Consider the following 25418-nt stretch of genomic DNA (forward strand, 5'->3'; position numbering starts at 1 on the left):
AAGGGAAAGGGAGAGTCAGGGTGGAAGCCAGAGGAAGACGAAGTCAAGAGAGGCCTGGACATGTTGGAATGAGGATGAGAAGAAGGTAGGAAGGAGGAGATCAACACCGTGGGAGAGAGAGGGCTGGCAGAGTGAGGGGTGAGGGAAAGCAAGGACAGGGGGAGCAGTGCAATTCAGGGTCTGGAGGAGGGGCAGGGTACCGAGGGAGCCAAGCTATTGCAGGCCTGACTTAGGGGAGTGGTAGAGCAGTGGAGAGGAGAGGAGGGGTTTCAGGGAGATTTCAGGGGTAGCACTGACTAGACTTGGAAACCCCCTGGGCAAGGAGGAGATGGAAGATGGGGAGTCTGAGACAATGACCAGGGTATAGCTGAGAGGACTGCATGCAGGTCAGGCACCCTGGTGAAGGTGCACGCTCGGCTGCCTGCAGGGAGGGAGGCTCGACTCCAGGTGTGTTCACATCAGGCGTGATGAGCCAGCTGCATTTCCAGGTGGAGATGTCCAGGGGGGAGCTGCCTTCAAAAGTCTGGACTTCAGGGGAGGTGGGAGGACTGGAGATGCAGATTCAAGTCACCATACTAGAAGCTGATGGCTAAAGCCATGAACACGCTCCCTCCGGAGCATGTGTTGGAAAAGAGAAGGACGAACAAGGGGGAGAGGAGGAGAGGATGATGGGCCAGAGCCCTTGGGAGCACCCATCTGGAGAGGTTAAGGGGCAGGCAGAGAAGGAACCCTGAAGGGACAGAGGTCCAGGGAGATCCAGCGAGGCCACAGGAGAGGAGAATTTCAGAGAGCCACCATCATTGCCAGGTGAGGCAGTCACCGAGTGGTTCCTAGACCATGGGTCGCACTCAGGACACCAAAGACCACAAGGCCATGGAAAGCACTCTGACCCTAGGCTGTGTCTTCTGCATTGAAGACTAGGGCATGTTCTGGGGTAGCTCTGACTTTGGGGAGAGCCAGGTCCTTCCCTGATGTCCTCTCTGTCTCCTCCTCTCCCCATCTCCCCAGAAGGGAGACGTGGCACATTCACTCCCCTGGCTACCTGTGCGGGCCAGTCCAGTGCTGAGGACTTTTGCCACTTTGGGGGAAATGTTCCCTTTGTTTGTCTCTGTCCAGGTGGGGCTCATTCTGCTCGCTGGTGAAGACTGTCAAGCACATACTTGTAAGAGGACTTTCCTGAAAACAACCTTCCGGGAGAAGGGAATGCCTCTCCTGCTGCATTAGGTTCTGTGTTTGGGCTCCTGGGACTTAACTCCACTTTATCTATGAATCCTTTTCCTCACTGTGGTGTTTGTTATCATTTCCTTTTTTTCTGGAGCCTGGGGGAGAAAATCTAGAGAACAGGATTGGAGGAACTATTTTGATGGTGTCTACATCAAAAAACCCTATCTGCTGCCTTTCTGCTCAGTCAATGATCATGCAGCGAGAGAGGTGTCTTTGGCAGTGACCCTACTCAGTGAGTCAATACGGATGGCCACTAAGATCACGAGGTGAGAAGGCTGCCTTGGCTGGGCCTTGGGTCTGAGCACACAGCAGCCTCCATGGACTGCCATCTGAGTCTGAGCTGTGGTGAAATAACCCCTTTACAAAACTAGAGTGGTCCTGACCAGAAGGGTAGGGTAAGAAATGGAAGGAAGTTTCTGGGAAGGATATGCACTGAAAGGCGAGGAAGCAGCCTTTGGCAACTTTGCTTGATGGTTTAGATGTGTAGCCTGGGATCCTCAGCCAGGAACCACCAGGTAGGTTACCAGCCCTGCCTCAGTGTTGGCATTGGTATAGCAAAGCTCTTCAGTGCAGATTCTGGAGGCAGATGACCTGGGTTCAAATCTCAGTCCTGCTACTTACAAGCTGTGTGGCTTTGGGCAAATTGTTTGACCCCTCTGAGCCTCAGTTGCTACTTAGCTCATAGAGATGATAATAAAACCCACCTCACAGGACTCTAGGGTAGATTACATGATATAATTCAAATAAAGTGGCCTGAAAATATGAGTTGCTTACCTCTCCCTAGTAATTGTTCTTTATAATAGAGGTCACTGAAAAGATAGGATAGTTTAACAACTAAAAAGTAAGCATCGGAAAATGATCATTTAACTGATCGCAAGCAAAACATTTCTCTGTTTCAACATGACCGCTTGGCATAGGACACTGGGATACTCTCAAAGAGACTTCAAGTTTGGGCCTGACGTTTCCCCTGGGGCCGGAGAACTGGCTGCATCACAATCAGGGAGGATGTCCCTCGTCTGTAAGGACCTGGGAGCCCTGCCTTGCTGGCCCAGCTCTCCCTCTAGCAAGATTTACAGGCTTTGGGGCAAGTCAGGTAATCTCGCTGTAAAACCTCCCTCATCTTTAAAACTAACATTCGATGACTTAAGTTTTTCCATGAGCTCAGGAAAGCGATTACAGTAATACTTCATCTGCTGTTTCGATGTAAAAAAAAATTCCACCTCCATGCCCCCCCACTGCCCACTCTCCCAGACCAGAAAACGCAGAACCCTGTGAATGTAAACATGTTCTCCCGCCGGACAGCACTGCTTTGGGGGTGGTTTTTCATCCCACAGGACAATGCTGCTGGAAGAAAGAGCAGGAGGCCTCCAACCCCCAGGGACCCAGAGCGAACCAGGGCTAGCCCGGCTCGCGAAAAGACCTTTCCTTTGGAAAGGATTTTCCTTTTCTTTCCATGTTAGACAAACTAGAGAGAAAGAGAAGCTTGTTTGGAACAATAATTACTAGACTTTTTCAGGCACTTTATAAAAATGACTGCTTTCACATTTTGTGGCTCATACAAGATCACCAAAAACAGTTTAGTTTTTGAAAATAACTCTGTTGTGCTTGACAACAGGCCTTAAACATCAAGTGAATTAGTAGTTCCAACAAGTTCCCCACAAAGGAAACTAAGAAAGCAACTGCTTCTGGGTCTGTCGGCGGGAGAGCTGGCATCTGCAGCCTCGCCAATTTCATGCCTCCCCTCGCCATCCTCCCCAAAGTTCCCGGTGGTGTCTGGGTACCAGTGGAGATGGAAGACACGGTCAAAATAATTTCTAGACTGCTCTCGGCCTTCCTAACTGGCCATCATGTGGCGATTTAGAGAGCTCTTAAAATTTCCCTAAGACTTGCTAGGGAGAAAGAAGGGTGGGTTTTGTCAGGAGATATCCAATTTTAAAAAGGATATGAATCAAATTTGGGGGAAAACTTCTCTGTACAACATACAGCACTTGGAGCTTTTTTTAATACACAGTGATTATTCCATCCACCTAACAAACAAATGCAAAAAGCATACCTGTTTACTAAAATTAAGGGGTGATTATCGTGCTATTCAGGAGATTTGGATCTGGTTTTTCAAGGATTTTCCACGGCTTCATCACTCAAAATGTGATCTACAAACAGCAGCATCAGCACTAATCTGGAGCTTGTCAGTAATGCAGAATCTTAGACACCACCCCCACTGAATCAGACTCTGCATTGCAACGGATCACCAGGTCATTTGTGTGCATGGCAAAGTTTGAGGAGCACAGGTCTACGGGTTCAGCCGTGTTAAACAGCTGAGGTTCAGATGAGTTTAAAATAGGATTCGATTTACGCACAACTTTTCAAGAAATATAGCCATTGACGAAAAAGAAATACACCTGAAAATTCGTACCAATGAAATGACCACATTGGCAATCTTTGCTCTCACCGAACCCAGCTCACTTTGTGTATGACAGTCAAGATGTCTTGGTGACTGGCAGGTGACTTTTTCTCTAGGTCCAGTTGTTGGGTATTCAGTATGTTCCACACACTGGACAGGGAAAGGAAATTGTGTTTAGTGAGGATCACCTTCCGTTCTTCTCTCCTTTCGAAGCCTGAAAAGCGGGCCTGGGTGGTCCACAGGTTTGCAACAGCAAAACTTAAATAGACTTGCATCTTCAGGCTCCACAATTGATGGGGACAGAACAGCTGTCACAGCCCTAACATGGCATTAGGTCCCCAGTGTTTACATTCCTAAATGACTTGCAGTTTTTGCAACTTCTCCAAACACTGGCTTTCTTCATCAGGGCTTGCCAAATGCTACTTGTTGGTTAGAACCCAACTTGGTTTTCCAGGGAAATTGATTTTTCACAAGAGAGTTGCCTTGATTTGGCTCAGATAAAATATCTTAAAAGAGAAGAATCCAGAAGTGCTGTTGAGGTTGCTTCAATTGCCTGACCTCAACTACTTTCATAGAGAGAGGCCCACAGTGGGGAACTTACCAGACGATTGGCGGCTTGAGAAGCAAAGCTTACACATGCCTTTCCTCTGCTCCCCTCACATTTTCTTGCTGGAAAGCACAGCCCTGAGAGAAATAGACAGCCCCGGTGGCCATGGACTCCAAAGTCCAGGGGTCCCCATGGCCCCTCTGTCCAGCTCTTCTTCGTTTCTTTAGTCTTGCCAGTGGCACTGCCCAAGGTTGGAAACCTTGCAGCCAGTTTTTCCTCTCTCCCCTTCCTGGCCCCCCACATGCAATCAGTCACCGAGACCCTTTCCAAATCTCTCCTAGATGTTTCTATTCCCCAGCCTAACACTCAGATGCCCCAGATCCCCCTTGCCTCATCTCTCACCACCAGCAGCCCCCAGCCAGTCTCTCAAGCATCAGCTCCTACCCTACGCACCCACAGCCATCCATCTTTGCCAACACTCCCTGTCTTATCTCCCCAAACACTACTGCTACCAAAACGCTGCTCTCCTAGGACACGCCCAACGGATTCTATTGTTTATGGGAAAAAATACAGACTTCTCTGCCTGTTTTCTTTTGTTTTAATGAAAATCTTTTTTTCCCAGTTAAAAAGGGAATATATGAACATTATCCAAAACTTGGACAACACTGAAAAAGCTCGATAAGAGGATAAAAGTTTTCCATCCATAATCTCTATACCAAAAGATTCTTTCAGGCTGGCCCAGGGGTGTAGTGGGTTAAGTTTGCACGCTCAGCTTTGGTGGCCCGGGGTTCGTGGGCCTGGATCTGAGACACGGACCTACACATTGCTCATCAGGTCATGCTGTGGGTGCATCACACATACAAAATAGAGGAAGACTGGCACAGATGTCAGCTCAGTGACAATCTTCCTCAAGCAAAAAGAGGAAGATTGGCAACATATATTAGCTCAGGGCCAATCTTCCTCACCCCCCCAAAAAAAGATACTTTCAATGTATTGCCCTCCTCCTATTGTACCTGGCCTCTAAGTCCTCTACACAATTCCTCCTTCTGATGGACCTAGCCTGCTTTCCCACATGTCACCGTGGGCATCAGCCCCGGCTCCTGCAGGGCATGCGCCTCCTCACCCTCCCTGCACACAGCCTGCACAGCCCCACTTCTGCTTCCCCTGTGTAGAGCACTGGGCTCCTCTTGCCTCCACGTACAAGTATGATACCCTCCCTTCAAGACCAGCTTTGCTACTGAGCAGCTGTGTGTCCTCAGGCAAATTCCTTAACCTTTCTGAACTGCTGTTTTTTTCAGCAAGTCTCCCTTCCCTGGCCTCCCCACTTCATAGATGCTCTCCCTTTCCATGTCTAACACCTCTAGCCTTTAGCCCTTGGGTTTGCCATCACAGTTTGCACCTGTGCTTCTTTTATAACCTCCTAATAACTCAGCATGAAGCCCAGTTAACATTTATGGATTCATTAATTGACTGGCTGTCTGTGTTTTGAAAGGTCTAGCCTAAATCCCTTCTGGTGCAATTCATACCTATTCCAATGGATTGGTCCGGGGTAGACAGAGACTGGCACTTCTTTAGGTGGCTGCTCCACCACACACCTTGGACTAGACTGAACTGTGTGGCCATCTGGGTCCAGCAGAGACTCTGAAGGGCCTTAAAGAGCATTGGTCCTGGCTCCCCTCCCCAGCTTCTCTGCTGGGGGTCTTCAGTCCCAGCAGGAAGAAGCCCGCTTCTCTGCAGCCAGGGGCTCTCAACATCACATCCCGATTCTCTGAATGTCCCCCAACGCTAGGTGAAAAGAAAGCCACTTCCTCAGCTCCAGGGCTGTGCAGGCATCAAATAGGACAAGGAGGGGAGGCTGCAGCGACCGTGACCGCCGGCTCTGCAGCAGCCACTCTGAGAACCATGGTAAAAGTGCCTAAGAAATTGCTCTTAGCCTGACACCACCCTGCCTGGCCTGTAAAAACTCTGGACATTTGAATCTATGGTATAGAAGGCAATTTGTGCAAGCTGGAGAGCTTGTGAGATGAGACCCACAAAGTGTTGCCTGCTGGTTTCAACATTTTGGAATGTGCTCTTTCTCCAGATCAGCACCTTCATCCTGGAATCAAAGGACAAAATTAACCCCCATGCAAGCGCTCCTCAATACCCACCCTGACTTCTCCGGCTGCTCCCCCCTCCCCCCCCCACAGCAGTCAGCCTCAGGCCCATCCAAGAGGAGGGACCCAAGGGCACACCCATCAGCTTCAGCCAGCTGCACCCCTCTCCTCAGCCGTTCCCAGCACTCTCTTCCTCTCTCTTCCACGGAGGGGGCTGCTGATGTTTCACTGGGACGTGAATGGGGTAAATGCTGTGAAAGAGGAGGCACGTAAAGGGCCCAGGATTGCTGCTTTCCTTTGCTAAAGACAGCAAAGGAGGCATTAGCTTCTGAGGTGCCTGTGGATGACGCTGTACCTAGGAAAGGCTGTGAGCTTGAGAGTGACGTAGAGAAGCAGTCAGAAGAAGAAAGCAGATGCGTGCATGTGTGTGCACACACAGAATATGGTCCTATTAAAGAAGAGCTACAGCTTACCAACAGCGGGTACTATTCTAAATACTTCCCATGCATTAAGTCCTTTCATCATGAAAATAACTCTATGGGTTGAGTGTTGTTCTTTTTCTTGTTTCACAGATAAGGAAGGCAGGGCTGGGAGAGATGAAGGAACTTGCCAGAGTGGTGACGGACCTAGTGCAGAAGACTCAGCATTTGAACAGAGGCAGCCCAGCTCCCAGCACCTGCCCTACCCATACCATCACACTACACCCCTCTCTAGTGTAGTTGCACATTTTTTGAAAGCCCTGGGACCTTCTCTCTCTTGCACATATGTTCATTGAGCAAATCCCCACAAGTCCCCAGCAGCCGCTCTAGTGAATGAGGCAGCCTTGGTGAGGAAAATGGCCGGCACATGGCCATCTCCCTCCCACTTCGGACAGGCAGGGGAACTGAGCTGCTGGAACCACTATTTATTTTCACCATGAAATCAGTCTTCCTTTCAGTGGATCGGCCAGAATTATTTAGCAATCCTCAACGATCTTGCTGTGGCCACTTGCAGCCTACAAAGAGTGCTCTGTATTTACTGCTTGGTGACGCTTGCTTCGGGGGCATGGGGAGGAGCCAAGAGCTACTGCAGCTCCTGTGGCTTCCTTCCTCTCCACATCATCCAGTGGCAGCGTCCTCCTCTGAGGAAGTCTCTAGAACTTGAGTTAGACAAATAAATATGCTAGTCAGCTAGCACAGGCAACAGGGGAATTGATTCCTTGAATTTGTGAAAAGCGCATCCCTGTCTTTTCCCCAGAACCTGGGCAGACCCTGAGGGAGTCTGCAGCACTGACCCTGGGCTCCCTGTGGCCTAGGACCTCCCAGAGGGAACATTCTCCACCTGCACCCCGATTTACATCATGTATCCTCTAGGCTTCAGGTGCTAATTTGTGGTCTCAGCTCATGTGGGATTCTTAAACATACGCAGCTGAAGCTGGCAAGGTCCCACCCTTCTGTCCTAATTGTCTCGAGCCTTCTTTGCAGCCTGCTGTACTCCAGCAATGACCTCTGTCTGACTCTTCGGTTGGCAGGACGGATCATTTTCTTTCCTAATGCATTTCACATTGGGGATGGACTAATATATACTAAGCGGTCATTGTTTCTCTTAAAGCACCATAAAAGTATGTAAAATAAGAAGGGAAAGGTAATATTTTGGTGCTTGGCACAACCCCACACGTGACAACACTTTGGCAAGTCACATTTAAAAAAAACCAAACTTTCTTTTTATTCCTTTTCAAATTACTGATCAACTATCAATTATCTGTGTCTGAGAATTCTTCAAACTAATGGTACGGTCACTTTAATTGACGTTTAATACAACAAAATCCCAGGACAATGAAAGAATTAGAATGGCCCCTGGAGTTCATAGAAAAGATTTGCTTACATTAATTAGCGCATTTTGGAAGTTACACTTGAACTAGAGTTTGAGTTAGTCCTATTATTCTACATCATTAAAAAAAAAATAGTACTGGCAGTGTATGGACAACTAGCTCGCTCCAGAAGGTAGTCCTGGACTGATTCTACAAAACTCCCTGAACTTATGCTACATGCCCAGCAGCAGGCTTCCAGCTGCGGTTCTCGAGATGAGTCAGTCATTCTTTGGCCAGGAGGCACTCAGTCTGGTGGGGGAGCCGGCACATATGCAGTGAAATAAGTGCCTACTACACAGCCAACATGGTTCTATGCAAAAGGAACTCCAAAGGGAAGTTCCCAACCACACGGCAGGGGTGGGGGTGGCGGAGGGTGGGAGGAACGGCAGAGGATCAGGATTCTTCCCAGAAGAGGTGATTCATCATCTGGTTGAGAGTGAAGCCAAGTCAGCAAGGTAGACTGCAACCCATCAAACCAGAAACCAGAGACAGGGTTAGCACCAGAGACGCACTGCTGGTCTGGCTTTCTGGTTCTCATTAGAGCTTTACAATTCCCCAGACACGGGAGCCTGAAAGATTGCTTTTCTGTGCGTCCATTCTTAAAGGCCGAGGAAAATGCGATCCTGATTATTCTATTTAAGATCATCCTTTTTGTCCCTCCATATAGAAATCTACTAAACATCGGAAGGCTTGATTTTTCAGTCCTTCTCCAAAATAAACCCAAGTCTTCTATGGGGGCACCTTCTAAACTCCAAAACCAATGAGGTCTGGAGCGGGCCCCTGGGCCTTGTGGACTCTATTTCATCTGCAGATCACCACCGACAAGTATTGGCACATTGTTCTGGCGCCACGCAAACACAGTTCAAGCTCCTTCCCAACTTTCTAGTCCCTTACAGTTTAAAGGAGACAAGGGGGGACAACAAGTGTTTATCTGTGTATGTGTCTGTGTGATGTGCAAACGCAGGCACTATCCGCGCACCCGAACGCAATAAGTGCGAATCCTATGGAACCCGTGAGGGCTCAAGGCAGAGCTTATAAAGGCTTGGCTTGGCGATTAAAGTCCAACATAATATGCAACTTCAAAAACATGTTTATTTAGATACAAAGTTTGTCCAAGACCCCATAAAGAAGACCGCGGCTTGTTTTCACAGAGTGGTGTGACAGTCGTGACCTCTTTTTAACTTCGGTTTCTATAACATACAGTGGGGACCCGCACTGATCACTCCAACCCAGTAAATTAATAAATAAAGCAGCAGAAGGGAAGACTGTGGGGTCATGAGGCCTGGCTTTCATGCCTCTTCTTTCTTCATAAACGTTTCCAGATGTGGGGGTTGGCACAGTGTCAGCTCGGTGACAATAACTAATGAAAGTCCTTCTTCCCTAGCTAACAGCAGGCAGCTACTGGTCCCAGCAGAATGGCCTGTTTGTGTTTTTGCTTCGGAGGACTCACTGGGCTGGAAGCACGGCCCTTCCTGAGTGTTTAGCTGGCATAGGCCATGGAGTTGATTATAGCCAAACACAAGAACCTCAGTGCCAGGCGCCTCCTCACTAAGAAGGAAAATCGCCTACTTGTAACTGTGTCCTAAACGACGGAGAAAGACAGGGGCTGGATTTGGGGTCAAACATCCCATCACTAAGGAAATGGTACACATGTAGTTGTTAGCCCAGGACCCTGTCCTTGCCGTTGAAGAAATGCTTCCTCTAGGGTTCCTGGCATGGGAGGCAAGAGATGGTTTGTTTTTGACTTCACGGTGCTGACAATCTGAGATAGGGCTCATGCCCATGAAACAAAACCAGAGGAGTGATGGCGGCCAGATGAGCTCTGTCGGGGAAGACATCCTGGAAAACCTGCGTGTTAAATGACTCATAAAAGACAGCCAGACTGCCTTCAGTAGCAAAAAGAAGTGCTCTTAGAAAATGGCAGGTCCTGGCATGGTTCAAGTGGCTGGTCTCCGTGTGTGGGGAACTTCATCCTGGACCTCAGACCCTGATCAATGTACCAGTCGGGCTGCAAGTGGCCCAAGGCCTTGAGGCCAGGCCAACGGAGCCCAGTCTTCTCACATTCTGCTTCAGTCCTCTTCTGACTTTTGGGAAAGTCTCCTTCTCCTGTTGATTTTTTTGCCGGCAAACTGGCTCATCACCACCACAGGGAAAATCAACTTTGAATTTTAAAACTGGAAACATATAAATTAGTTTTACATATATGTGGGTTTCTCCAACAGACAGACAGGGAGTAGGTTTGCCTATGCAGTGGTATCATTGACCACCTTGGAGCCAACCATAGGGATGAATTACATTGCTTTCTAGAACACAAGCAGCACTTGTGGATTTCCAGGAAAATCCCGCAACTGGGAATGCTCCAAAAGATCACAGAAAATCTTTGCTTTCATGCCTGAAAAGATATATCTGATCTCAGTTGGTTTTGATTTGTCAGCGACCAGAGCTTATTTCCCTGAGTCATTTGCAAGAGTTAATTTTGTGGATTTGAACAGAAAGCCCCAGAGAGTGTGATGGGGAGAGGGAGAGCATGTGGCTGGCTAGAGCCACTTTGGGCAGCAAAAAAGGCTGAGTGTGTCTGTTGGTAATGAGATCTGACCTGCCAGTGTTAGAGCAAGAGTGTAAATGGACAATCCTGCTGTCTCATCTGTGTTGCTGACTCTGTGTCCTTCCCTGGTCTCAGATGGGAATGGTAGGCTGAGACAAGCCACACATTTCATCCATCCCACAGACCCATAGCCCCAGCCCCAGGGCCACTGAAATGCTGCTATATAGTCCTGATTTGGAACAATGCATGAAAAGATATTTCAGAGCGTGGCTTCCTAGGGATTCATGTCTTGGGGGCCAACAGATGGGGTTCTGTTAGCTCTTTTCCTGCCTAGACTGTCTTCCATGCAGTGCTGCCCAGACCCAGGGATGTATGAAATGAGCTCCAGAAAAGCTCCAGGAGACCTCCTTTTCTAGTAAGTTCAACACCCAAGGAGCATTTATTAAAGTGTCAGCTATGGGTGTTGCATAGTTGAGCAAATATGGGGGTAAACACAAAAGATGTAGAAGATTCTTTGTGTTTTTCAGAAGCTTATCATCACCTGGGAGGGCCAACAAAAGGCAAGAAATCAAGTTCATGACTGGGTAACCTTCATCTCTATGGCCAAGTTTACTAAATTCTTTTCTGTTCTCAGAAGCCAGCATGCTCTTTCTCACCCCCACACCTATGAACACACCATTCCTGCTGTCTGCCTTCCACTTGTCCATCTGATTTTAGTTTAGACAACACTTCCTCCAGGAAACTTTCCCTTCCTTGAGGCCCTTTCTCTGGGCTTGCATGGGCCCCTATTTTTCTACTACTGCAGCATCTGTCAGTGTTGTAATTGTCTGGTGATGTCAAGATTGCAAGTTTGGGGAGGGCAGGGAAAACGCCTGCCTCCTTCACTATTCCATTCTCAGCATTCATTCATTGATTCATTAACTTGTTTATGGGGTGCCTGCATGAGCCAATCAGATGATCAAAGAAGAGAGGCTCCATCGCTCAGGGGAGGCGTGTTGGAGGAGGTGCGTTATGAGGTCCCCTTTGAGGAAGTTTGAAAAGGGAAGACAACAGGAGGCACAGAACCTAGCCGCATCGTGCTACCACCTCCACCACAAGAGGTTTGGGCTTCCATGGGAATAAAATCTGCGAACCATTAGTAAGAGGGAAGGGCGTTCACATTCATGGAGCTCCCTCTACATGCCAAGATGGTTTTCCAGATGCCAACCATATTAAGAATATCTGCCATTCACCCAGAGCTGGCTGCAAGCCAGGCCACTTCTTGGGCTCTCTCATTTGATCTTCCAACAACCCTGCTGAGTAGAGATGGTTGTCCCCATTTTTACAGATGATGGACTGAACCTCAGAAAGGGTGGGATTGTGTCAAGACCGCATAGTCACTGGCCAAATTTTAAAGTTGATATTTAAAGATTTGTATCATATGTTTAAATAACTGCCAAAGATGCCAGAGTTCTGTATTTTGAATATGTGCATTATGTGTATTTTTGTCAAAATATTTTGAAACTATAGATTTAATTCATGTAATTTATAGAAAATGTCTGCTGTATATCCACTCTACCCCTTACCAGCCACAGGACCTCGGGCAAGTTATTTAACCTCTTATATGTCAATGTTCTCTATAAATTGGGAATAGTAATAGTATCGACTTATAGGGCTGGTGGGAGGATCAAATGAGTTAATTCATGTGAAGTGTTTAGAATAGTGACTGGCCCGTACTGCTATATAAGTGTTTGCTATTATTGTTATTATATGATCTAATTGCCAAGCCAGTCCTCATTGTCAATATTAGCCAAAGCAGACTTGCTTTTGATTAGAAAAGTATAATTTCATTTGTTAATTCAAACAAACATATCACTACCTGCCCCCCTGAGAATCACCTCTCTCCTGAATTCTCAGTCTAGCAGAGACGGAGAAGGTTCTGTGCCTTATAAAACCAGGTGTGACACCTTCACCACTTCTCGCCTTGATCTCGGGAGGCTGCGTTTTTTTTTTTTTCGAGGAAGATTAGCCCTGACCTAACTACTGCCAGTCCTCCTCTTTTTTGCTGAGGAAGCCTGGCCCTGAGCTAACATCCATGCCCATCTTTCTCTACTTTATAATGTGGATGCCTACCACAGCATAGCTTTTGCCAAGCGGTGCCATGTCTGCACCCGGGATCCGAACTGGTGAACCCCGGGCCGCCGAGAAGTGGAACGTGCGCACTTAACCCCTGCGCCACTGTGCCGGCCCAGGAGGCTGCATTTTCTAGTGGCCTTTTGTTAGGTATCCTGGGGATTTTTGCATCCTGGCACAATGCTCCATGGTAAGCCAGAGGAGAGGGAAATCTTCCTTTTGCAAAGAGTAAGACGAGTTCAGGAAAGGGGAGGTGGGCTAGGCAAATCAGCACTGAGGAGGCGTGCTCTCAGGCAGATCTGTGGTAGGAGAGCACACATGCGGAAGCCGAGAAAATTGATCCCGGTAAAAACTATGCGTGCCCACGACCCCCTGGAAGGTCTCCTTGTAGCCCCAGGGCTCTGTGTGCTTCAGCTGACAGTCCCCATTGTCCTTGAAGGTCAGCCGCCACTAACGCGAATGAGGCCAGCCCCTCTCAGCAGGGCCCAGCATCCCAGAGCAAACCTGATGAAAGAGGGCAAGATTTTCTCAATTTTTCCTCCCCAGAAAGGTTAAATGGCAGGCAGGAGCTCTGCTGATGTGGCGTGACCAAATCCTATAGACCCTTGCTACTCAAAAAGAGTGGTTCACAAACCAGAATCACCAGCATCCCCCGAAGCTTTCTAGAACAGACCCCACCCCACTGAAGCAGAATCTGCTACAAACCAGTCGTTCGTAACCTTGGCATCCTAGAATCTTAGAATCACCGACCACGGGAGTTTTTCACAAATCCTGAGGCCCGGGGCCACGCCTCAGACCAATTAAACCAGAACTCTGGTCCGGTGGTCCAAGCCCCAGTTTATAAGCTCCCCGGGTGATTCCCGGGTGCAGCCAATGCTGAGAGCCACTGTCACAGCCGCCTCTGCAGTAGCGCTGCCAGTCCTGCCACCCCTCCATTCACAGCTGCATGCTCATCTCCTTTCTCCTGGGCTACCATAGGGGCCCCTGCCCTTTCCCACCCTAAGCCAGACCCTCTACAACCTGGCCCTGCCGATTCTTCCCAGCCTTTTCTCCAAGGGCTGCCCTGCTTTTCAACCAAACGGGAGGACATGTTCTTCCCCAAGCATGGCTTAGTTTCCCACATGCTCCCCTTTGATCTGTCTTGTGCTCTATTTCTTGCCCAAATCCTCCCATCTTGTGAGGCACATCTTAAATTCCCAATTCCCTGAGCCCCTCCGCCTGGTGGTGGTCTCCCCATCGTGTTTTATCTGACTTTCCCATGGCCCTTCATATTTTCTACTTTAGATTCACACGGGGTGTCTTCTTTCTCCATTTCACCTCGTCCCCTTAGGCTGAAGGCTCTGAGGGCTGAGTAGGGTCCCTCTTATCCTTGTTTTTCCTGGTACTTGAACACAAGAGCTACTCATACATAACTGCACCCCCAGCCCACCCCTTCCCCAGGTGGAGGGCGGGCCCCGGACAGCTCCAGAGCCTGGAAAACTCAGGCAGGGGCCCGAGAGTCCTTGCAGTGCTGCAGACCATCTCCACCGCCGCTGGGGATTGTATGGCATGCCAATTTGTGTCATTAAATTAAAGCTATTTTAAATTACTAGTCTAAGGGGAGTGAGCAAAACCCACATCAGGCAAGTTGCTTTGCTTTCTGCAACATAAAACTCTCCTAGAAATAAAAAGTTTTCTGTCATTGGTAGCAATGTTAATACAGACCTTCAAATGTGGGCTCCCTCCCTTCTAAATAATAGCCTTGCTCTTTGGGAGATGAGATAGGCTCCCCCCACAGCCAGCAGAAACCTCACCACCAACTTCACTCTCCAGCCTCTCCTTCCAGCTCCTGCTGGCAGCCTGAGCCTGGCCCCAGGTCAAGCCCACAATAAATGCTCTTGGAAGGCAGAGACTCGCATAGCATTTGAGCCTGGACTCCTCCTCTGTTTTCTCTTCAAGCTATGGAAATCATTTAGTAATTTGCTCTTATAAAATTCAGGCAGTGAACCAGATATTTAACGTCTAAAGACAAGATGTGGGGAGGATGCCTCCACCTCACCCTCGCTGCCATTCATGCGCATTTAAGCACCCCTGACCCTGTGCCTTCCTCCCTGGGGATTGGGAATCTCAGCTGCTGCTCCTACAGTGTTGGTGGCCTTCCTTTCTTTCACCTCCTGCCCTTGCTAGGCACCCACTTTTTTTTTCAATTGAGACATAATTGACATATAATATTGTATATAATATTATATTAGTGTTAGATGCACGATTTGATATATATAGTGAAATGATTATCTCAATAGGTAGTTAATAGCCATCATCACACATAGTTACAAAATATTTTTTCTTGTGATGAGAACTTTAAAGGTTTACTCTCTTTGCAACTTCGAAAGATGCAATACAGAATGATTAACTATAGCCACCATGCTGTACATTACATCCCCATGACATTTATTTTACAATGAGAAATTTGTACCTTTTGACCACCTTCACCCATTTCACCCATTTCACCCATCCGCATCAGGTAACCACCAATTAGTTCTCTGTTCCTAAGAGTTTGTTTGTTTGTTTGTAAGATTCCACATATGAGCGATATCATACAGTATTTGTCTTTCTCTATCTGACTTATGTCATGCAGCATAATGAAATGCTAAGTGAATGGAGGTCCTTAGCTAAGTGAATGGACCTGAAGGTCCATCCATATTGTCACAAATGGCAGGATTTCCTTCTTTTTTACACACACACACACCCCCTCACATTTTCTTCATCCATTCATCCATCGACGGACACCTAGGTTGTTTCCATGTCTTGGCTCTTGTAAATAACGCTGCTGTGAACGTGGGAGTGCAGATGTCTCTTCCAGACCGTGATTTGGCAGCCACTCTTAATACAGCTCTGCCAGCCCATTTGTTAGAGAGGGTTCTGATAAGTATCAGTGTGAGTCACATTCAAGGTTCACTTTTTCTCTTAGATTAGAATTTGTACTGACAAGGTTGCAGGTTTATGGCAGGATTTATTAAAGGACCAGCAACTTTTTGCATTATTATCTTCTCAGCACCAAAGCACAGGTCTCAAGAGAAATTTTAGAAAGTGTTGCTTCCTTAGTACATATTACTTAAGAGGAGGGAACGTTTCACAGAGATAGAGCGAGGCAGTCTCTCTGTGCCTCTCCTGGACATGTGGTATTAAGGCAGCACCCCCACAGGGCCCCAGGTGAGAGCAGGGCAAATTTATATTCCATGTTTAAAAGATTCTCTCTCGAGTGTTAGGCTTGGAACGAGTTGCAGAAACTGTGGGAGGGGTCCTGAGGGATCTTTAAGAACATACAGCCATCTATCATGACACTTGGCTGAGGACAAGCACTGCAGAGAGGGCCAGGGTCGGGAGAGGGACTTTTGAGGGCTGCTTCTGCCCTGGGCGCTGCGAGGCGTGCAGCCGGCCTCAGCCCAGAGCCAGGCGAAGCTGCGGTCCTTCTCTGACTTCTGCTTCACTGCCTGTCTCTCAACAAACGTTTCCAGCTCACTGTACCACTTCCACTCTCCTGCGAGGCCTCATTCACATACACAAACTTCAGCTCCGAGGGGAAAACAATTGAGCTTTCTGGGCCAAACTCCAAAAAGCTTTTGTTTGCACATGGCTGTACAGTCGTTTCTTCACAGATCACACAATTGTTGAAGATCTAAATTCTGAACTTCCCCTTGTTCCCAAAAGATCTTTCAGAAAATGCCACCTCAAGGTGGACTAGACAATCAGAGGTTTATATTTTGAGCTCATAATTTATGATGAGAACTGCAATTTTGCCATTCGTCAGAAAAAGCATGAATTAGACACATAGTAAGAAGAGGAAATGGCTTACCAAATATCAGCATTATTCTCGAGATTCCGTTTAATTACACAACACTCTACTTCCTCTTCCTCAATTAACATGAACAAGCAATTGTTTGAAATATGAAGTATGCAAAACCACAGCAAACACTAAAGAATAAGTCCTAAAATTGTGTATGTGTGCTTTTTGTGTGCAAAGAAAAGCGGATGGCATTACAGGAAGAAACGACGAAATAGGGGAGCAATTCCTCCCCCTCCCCGAGTTCCTTGGAGCTTCTAGGAAACCATTTTTCAAGTTCATTTCTGATTTTCAAAACCACAGGCTGATAACAGTAAAGAGTTAGCTTTTAAATCTTTGGCTACAACTACCCAGAGTAAATTGCTAGGGAGAATAATTATCCAGTAAAAGCTCCTCTCTTGTTCTTCAGCCGTGATTTGTTTCAAATGCATCTCTTCAGTCCACATTCAATATTTGCACATATGTGAACACTTAGACATTGGAATAAGTTTCCTGTTAGCCGTGATTGTGCATTGCTTTCCAATTAAGAAAGAAAGATTTAAAAGATTGTCAAACAAAAATATTTCTAGGCTTAGAACAAATCCTCTTATTGTATTCCCAACTACTTTCTATCTCTTATCTCAAGGTTGGATTAAGCAGTATTTTTGGCTGTTTTCCCAAGCACCCAGACATATTTTATGTAAAGTGTGAGTCATGGTGGCATCGCTTTCATGGTTTGGGACAGTCTCCTTGCAGTGAGGAATAAATGGCAGTCTTAAGCTATTGGTGATGATGGATTGGGAACTAGACATTTATCCAAGTGAAGAAAAAAAATAGGAAAATGTTGCCTGCCAATTTTAAATAAAAAGAGCTAATTGTCTTATATGAGTCGTGTCAACTAAGAAGTATGGGATGGTGGCAGAGCCCAGAAAGAACAGACGTTAGAGAGGAGCTCCCTCATGAATGAAATAATTTAAACTCTAGAGTAAAATGTGGACTTGTAAGAATTTCAGGAAAAAATGATTTACTGTCTTTCCTCCATCCAGTGTTGTTTTCTGTGTGGCAAAGTTTTATGATGGCAATTTCAGTAGACAGTGAAGTCAGTTATTTCCTAAAATATTGATTTTAATCCAAATGTTATTTAACATATGTGTGATGAAACAAAGTCATTAATGTATCTGTGTCCGGGGGCTTTGCCCTTTCATAGTCTCATCTGAGGAAAGTTTCATTTCTGGCAGACCACTTATTGGAACTTTTGTGTCTTCAAATCAAGATATCGGAATGAGGGGGAAAAAACCACAGAGCAGGAAAAAAGGGAAAAAACTAGGAACTCTTCACTGATCTGACCCAGTGCTGTCCAATTGAAATATAATGTGAGCTACATGTGTAATTTTAAATTTTCTAGTAGCATATTTAAAAAAACAAAAAGAAATAGGTAAAATTAATTTTAAATATATATTTTATTTAATTCAGTATATTTAAAACTATCATTTCAACATCTAATCAATATAAAAAATTGTTAGTCAGATATTTTACATCTTTTTTTTATACCAAGTCTTCAAAATCCTGTGTATTTTACACCTAAAGCACATTGCAACTCAGACTAGCCACATTTTAAGTGCTTAACCGCCACATGTGGCTAGTGGCTACCATATTGGACAGCACAAGTTAGATAATAAATTAGTGGGAGGGGAGAGTAGAAATGAAGAAGAAAAGTCTCACAGGCTGTAGGTTTAGGAGTTTCAGCAAGGGCAAGAATTTTGAAGAGAGACGCACTGGAGCTGCTGTGAACTGTCAGGTACACGTATGGGATTGCTGTGAAGCACGGACTTAGATCCCTTTCAGAATTGCCAAAGAGTAAAAAAAAAGTTTGAGTTATTTTGAAATTAAATTTGGGTAGATGGACTGTGTTTCTTGAAACTTGACTACTTGGTCCTGGCTTTATAAGAGTTATATATCCAATCGTGGATAGAGGAGAGAGAAATGAAAATGTAGGGTTGAAAGATGCTGGTGGTTCTTGGCAGATGCCAAAGCTACATTATTATCTAGATCTGCACAAGAAATGTCTGTCCCTTGTCTGGCATGGGACACGACCGACCCAGGAGGGCACAAAGTCAGCATGTCAATCAGATGCAAGAGAGGATATCAACTGAAATGGCCCACTGGTGTTATGGAGTAACCACCTCAAAACCCTTGGAGGAGTTGGGCATGGCTACATGACACAGATCCTGACATGTGGTGTAGTGTGGGGCAGTTACTCTGGGTGCAGCAGCAGGGAGCACACAGGATAAAGGACACCTGACACCAATCGACTGCTCTCTGGTGCCATAGACTAAAGGTGTACCACAATCAGAACATGGACAGGAGAGACTGACACTTGGGCCTTCACGTGCAGCTCAAGCCCAACAGTCAGGGTCACCCAGAGCTCTGAACTCATCCTGTGCCGGATGGGAGTAAGAGTCACCCCAAATCAGCATGTCAGCATCATTCTGGCGGCCCATGCTTGTGAAATCCTGTGAACAAAATACCATGCTGCCCTCTGAGAGTGATCTGCTCACTAGACCATCTTTCTGGAACTGGGGCCTGTGCACAGAGCCCCAGGATAACCCCATGCATGGATGTGATAATGCCTCAGAGCATCTGGTCGACCCCACATAGGTGAAAGAGGGTCAGAGAGTATCCTAAATAGGAACAATGAGGACCAGAGCTCATATGGAGGGGACTGATGGCTCCAGCTGGACCCAGGCATCAGAGGGGACCTAGAAAATTTCTAGGAAGTTATTTCAAAGCATGGGCCCTCTTGAGGCATGGAGCCCAAGGCAGCAACCCCACTTTCCAGATCTAAGGGCATTTGGGAAGAAGCTTTGCTAAAGTAAAAGAGAATACAGTCAATAAAAAGAGAGAAACAGAGTCAGGAAAACCAAGTGACAGAGATAGTCCCACTGACACTGAGCCCTTGAGACCATTTCTACTCCTAGAATTATCAGTTTTGACAGCCAACAAATTCTTTCTGACTCTAGCTAGTTTGCATGGTGTCTCTGTCAGCTGCAACTAAAAGAGCCCTGGCCAATGCAGAGTTGTTCAGTGACAGCAAGACCAAAGTTGTGGTTTCCATCCTCATGGGAGCCATTCCCTTCCTCCCAGTCCCAAGGCCAAGGACATCCCCCTCCTCTACAGGTCTGAGCATGCCCCAGAGGGGCTGAGCAAGTAAGGTTGTAGCAAAAGTTATCTCCCTCCCTAAAAAACAGCCTGAGGGTGTGAAGGGTCATCCCCATAGATGGTCAGGACCCAGGTTTATCATGAGGTCTTCTCAAAACGCCTCCAAGAACAGATTAGTCCCACCTTCTCCACTCTGCTTGAAGCCTGTAGTGGCTTCACAATGCATTTAGAGTAATCTGTGTGATCTGCGCCTACCTGCTTCTTCCGTCTCCTGCTGTCCACTCCTCACTCCCTCTCAGTGCTCTTCAGTTACCAGAAACTTCTTGTTTCTTTAACACATCAAATTTAGTTCTGTCTCAGGGTCTTTGCCCTAGCTGTCTCCTCCATCTGAATGCTCTTTCCTCTGTCTCGTTTCCTTTTGTCCTCAGATCTCACAGTTAAGCAGACAGGTCTTCCCTGACCCAAATTACTCTCTATTGATTGTCTCTATTATCTTGTTTTCATTCCTTTAATAACAACTGCTGCTATTTGATTTGTTTTGTGGGTTGTTTACTATCTGTCTCCCCACTATGTTTAAGTTCCCTGTGGGTGGAATCTTATTTGTCTTGTTCACAGTATATCCCCAGTACCTGGAAGAACGCCTGGCACAGTAGCAGGTACTCAATAAATATTTATTAATTACATAAACTGAATGCACACAGGCTCCACTGGTTGACAGATCCAGCGTGTCTTCCGGAATGTTATCCTCTCAGCTCTTTAGCTAAGTCTAGAGCTGACTTGTTTGGCTTAACAAATCATTGCTGAGCATGCACTCTGCATAGGCTCCATCTGAGTACTAACTAGACATAGTTCTTAACCCCCAGGAGTGCAGATTGATCGGGGAGACAGACACAGACACAAGTACAAGACACTGTGGGAAACACTGTGATCAACTTGGGAGAAAAAGAGGAGAGCACGAGCTTTCTGTTGGGCACAAGACATTCAGGTAGTGAAGTCAGGGAAAGCCACAGAGAAAGATCCTCTGGTATCTGTACATTTTCCCTCTTACGACATCTCACAGATATGAATTATAAAAGCAACTCTCTACTCTCTGTCTCCCTAAAGTGTAGGTCTATGCAAGAGGCACAGGTGTGAGCAGTTTGTCCTCAAAGAAGGGAGAGCTGGAACACCACTGGGAGAGATTGGGATTATCTATCCTGTTTGCAGGTCAACAGCCAATTAAATTATTTTTGCCCTTCAAATGGATTTTGCATTAACCTGAATATCTGGTTGTGGTGGTGTCTTATAATCTACCAAATTAGCTAACTGCCCCTCCTATCCTGGCTTGGGGTAAGGAGATATCACATGACACGGAGTAGAGAGTAGCAGGGCTTCCTGCCTGTTGAGTGCTCATGAGGACAGCCAGGGAGCAGTGTCCCCATGGGGAGAACAGAGCACAGGAGTCCCTGAATCCCAAGTCTCCATCCCATTGCCCCAAGGGGGTTCACAGCTGAGGCTAGCCTCATCAGACAGCAGGGTACCACCCTGCTCTTCACCATGGGCACTGACTCACTTCCACCTGTCAGATGGAATAGAGAATTCTGAATGCAAGAAGAAAATGCACCTGGAGCACAGAAGGCTCCAGGCCAGGTCCCAAGGTCTTTGCACACCCTGATGTATCAGAAGTTACTCACCTGTGCCTTAGACCCCTTGTCTAAACTTGGCCTAATGAAAGGATCATGGATCATTGTCAGAATGAAGCAACGTCCTACCCCTTATGGTTAAATTATGAATCAGTCATCAAAGGGAGAACAGTCTTCTCACCTTTAAAAGGAAGCCTGAAATCCATTTTCTGCTACATAAAACACACACATACACACAAGGGGGATGATTCAAATAGACAAGACCATTGTAAACTGCAAACTCATGCAATTTAGAAGCCATCTTGTCTAAGGAAATCTAGCAGACATACGAGAGGGCAGGCCCCTGGTGGGACACAGGGTACTCCCTGGCACTGAGGCTGGACACTGGGAGGCATCCGCAGTTTCTGTTTCTTTGGCCCCTCAAGGTTATCGATCAGCCAAAGGTCAGCTTATCCCTCCTTTCTACAGTATACCCCTGAATCACAGCAACCAAAAAGAGGATGCATGTTGGAGCTGGAGGCATATTGGAAACTCTCTAGACCAATCTCCTCATTCGTAAACAAGGCAAGAGAATTCCAGAAAGGAACACTGCCTTGTCTGAGGTCACACGGCAAGTCCATGCTGGAGTCAGGAAAAAGAAGCCAGAGTTCCTGAACCTCAGCCCACTGCACTCCCAGCATGCCCGTCATAACACACTGTGCAGAGTGGTGAGTTACTTTCCACGTGTATCTGTCCTAGCTCCCTAAGGAGGCTCTAATCTCCACTGGTTACTTACAGTGCTTTATTCTCTGTCATCCCCAATAGTCCCTTAATTAGAAGGTTCCTTAGGACTTTAGTTTTAAAATGATGCTTAGTTAATAGCTCCCTACTGAGCTGCTCCCAACTGCTCATGAAATCACCTAAGGCAACACTGAAAAAAGTAAAAACCTCATTCTGTGAATTAGGATCAATATTCAACCAAATGCCAGGTAAGAAACTGGATTAAAAATGCCATTTCAGGATGACCCACTCTACGTACCAGGGAACCAGCCCTAAAACCAGGAACACAAGGGCTGAGCTATCCAAAATACTGGGCCACTGTCCAGAGCGCTCTCTGCCTCCACGGGCACCACTCTCCTCGTGTCCTGGGAGGTGTGGATGTAGAGGAACCAGGCTCTGCAACAGTCCAGGAGGGGAGTCCCCCCCTCAGATGGCACTAGCCACAGCCTACGGATGGCAGAGCCTGGAGGCAGGCACGCTGGGGCACCATTCTTTCTACGTACTCCATTTCTTCAATGTGTCAGAGAGCTATACACTGGTGTAAAAGAAGGATTCCAGTTAGCAGATGTTCAGTAAGTACAAACCTGCTGGTCACTAGGAACAAGGCCAGAAAATTGTACCACAATCTACAACTCAACTACTGAACAGCACTTTTACAGACACTCCTAGTGACAGAGGCAGCAACAAGCATAAGGCCCACAACCCCTCTTCTGGAAATTAAGCAATCTAGATAGATCTTCCCCTGTTTGAGATGAGGAGAGGGGGAAAAACAATAACGACAAGAAGAAAATGATCACAGAACATCTAAAAAACTGCATTCAGGTTTGCAATTTGAAAGTTTTTAATGCAATACCAGGAAAAAAACAACACAACAACCCTGCATTAGGTCCACAAGAAGCAGAGCTGACACCACAGAAAAATGAATTAGTAACGTGGAGGACAAGCATGAGACTCGGAGAGAATGCAAAGGGCAAAGTGACGAAAACAACGAGGAAGAAAAGAATAGGTTGCGTCCTCACTCTCTGTCCTACCAATCCAAGAATTATAGAACTTCTTAAGGAAGAAACTCATACAATTGGAACAAAAGCAATAATGAAAGATATAATTAAAGAAAACTTTAGCTAGTGTGCACATTGAAAGGGCTCATAGTACTCTAAGTGAAAATACCTTTAGAGGGGGCTGTGCAGATGAGAGTTAACAAGGCAGGCCTGAAAGTGTTCTTCTGAGAGGAGTCTGCTTGCTGGTGTCTGGGAACTTGGCTGGTAAATAGTTTCCTCCACTGACATAAAACTGCCTAAATGGTAAGTAACAGCAGCTCACTGTGCCCACACTGTTTTTACAAGCACTGTGGTTTATGCTGAACACCTGCTTTCCTTCTGGGAGTCTGGAATTTTGGCACACTCTACACAGACTGCCTATATGATCAGACCCCAATAAAAACACTGGCGTACTGAGTCTCTAATGGGCTTCCCTGGGCAGACACGCACATGTGCTGCTGCGTTTTCCTTGCTGGGGGAAGAGTGAGCTCTGTGTGACCCCTAACGGGAGGGAGAGAGCATAGGAAATCTGTGCCTGTGTTCCTCCAGACTCCGCTTGTGCTTTTCCCCTGTATAAGCTGGTTGTATGTCCTCACTACATTGCCGTAACAAATCTTAGCCATGAGTACACTTTACAGAGAGTTTTATGAGTCATTTTGGTGAATTTCAAACATAGTGATGGCTTTGGGGACCCTTGATACATGGGCTTCACTTAAAACACGTTAGCAAAATACTTGAATTATAAGAATAATTTACTTTTATATTATAAGCATCAAGGAAGAAAAAACAACTTCTTACTAAGAAGATTAAAATTGGTTGACTTCAGACTTCTCCTTCACCATCCTATATGGAGCAGCCTTTAGAGGGCTTTGAAGGGAGAAAGTTGGGAGGCAACAATTTTGCAGTCTTCAGAGTAAAGGCAACAGACAGACATTCTTAGATACGCAAAAAATTGGGAAGAAGGGAAAAGAAATTTGTGTTGGTTTAGCAGTCGCACCTCAAATACAAATGTATAAGAAAAAACATAGCATATATAGGGTTTGGTACCATCTGTGGTTTCAGGCATCCACTGGGGGTCTTAGAATGTATCCCCCATGAAAAAGGGGGGACTACTATAGTTCTATTCTTAATGGTTGCTTAACGTAAAGCATAGCAATAGGTCTCAATTTGTAAGAGTTATTATATTGAGGATTGTTGTTTTGAGTAGGATTCTGAGCCACATCAGAGCTCCATGGGAAAGAGTGAGGGCATCAATGAGTGATGCCTGGCCTGGAGGAAAAAATGGAACATGGCAGTACATGTGCCACTCATTTATCATCCCTGATCACATACTCAGATATTGTGTTTTAAAAATTAATAAACAGAAAAGAGTCTCAATTTTTTCCACAAAAGAATAACTGTATAGTACAAGAAAAAAGACCATTTACATTTCAAGAAGCTTGAGTAGTAATTTTCTGCATTTAAAAAATTCATATTGGAAAAAAAATTACTTCTATTGAGTGACTTGAGTCATCACGTGTGCATGTTTTAATGCACTGGGAAAGTCAATAAATCACTCAAATGCAATTACTATCTGTCATCAATAGTATCAAAATAGTTTTTGATTTGGACCTCTCACTGCTCCTTGGTTAGCTATGCTTTAAAAAGTAATTATGTAGTATGATCTCAACTGGATAAAAATAACATATTAAAAAGTCATTGAAGAAATCTACCAAAGCGTTAATCGAGGTTACCTCTGGGTGGTGGATTTTTGAGTGATTTTTAATTCCTTCTATTATTTATCCTGGCTATTCTCTGTTTGCACCTCTGCTCACTGTCAGATCCATTCTCCACTTTGCTCTACCTTGCTCTGTGACCCAGGATCTGTAATCTTATAGGCCACATCGCCCAGGCTCTCTTGCCCTCTGGCTTCTGGTTGGTTTTGGCCAATAGCGGTATCTGGAAGAGATCAGAGGGAGGAAGGAAAGAGGCCAGAGAAGTGTAAATCTTTTTTTTGCTGAGCAAGATTGCCCTGAGCTAACATCTGCTGCCAATCCTCCTCTTCTTTTTGCTTGAGGAAGATTAGCCCTGAGCTAACATCTATGCAATCTTCCTCTACTTTTTTATTTGTGGGACACCTCCACAGCATGGCTGGTGAGCAGAGTAGGTCCGTGCCCAGCATCCGAATCCATGAACCTGGACTGCTGAACACAGCACGCTCATCTTTAATCATTCAGCCACCAGGCTGGGCCCAGAAATGTAACATTTGAATAACATTGGCACATCTTG

This window comes from Equus asinus, chromosome 9 (genome assembly GCF_041296235.1).
Source record: "Equus asinus isolate D_3611 breed Donkey chromosome 9, EquAss-T2T_v2, whole genome shotgun sequence".
In the NCBI taxonomy this organism is placed as follows: Eukaryota; Metazoa; Chordata; class Mammalia; order Perissodactyla; family Equidae; genus Equus; species Equus asinus.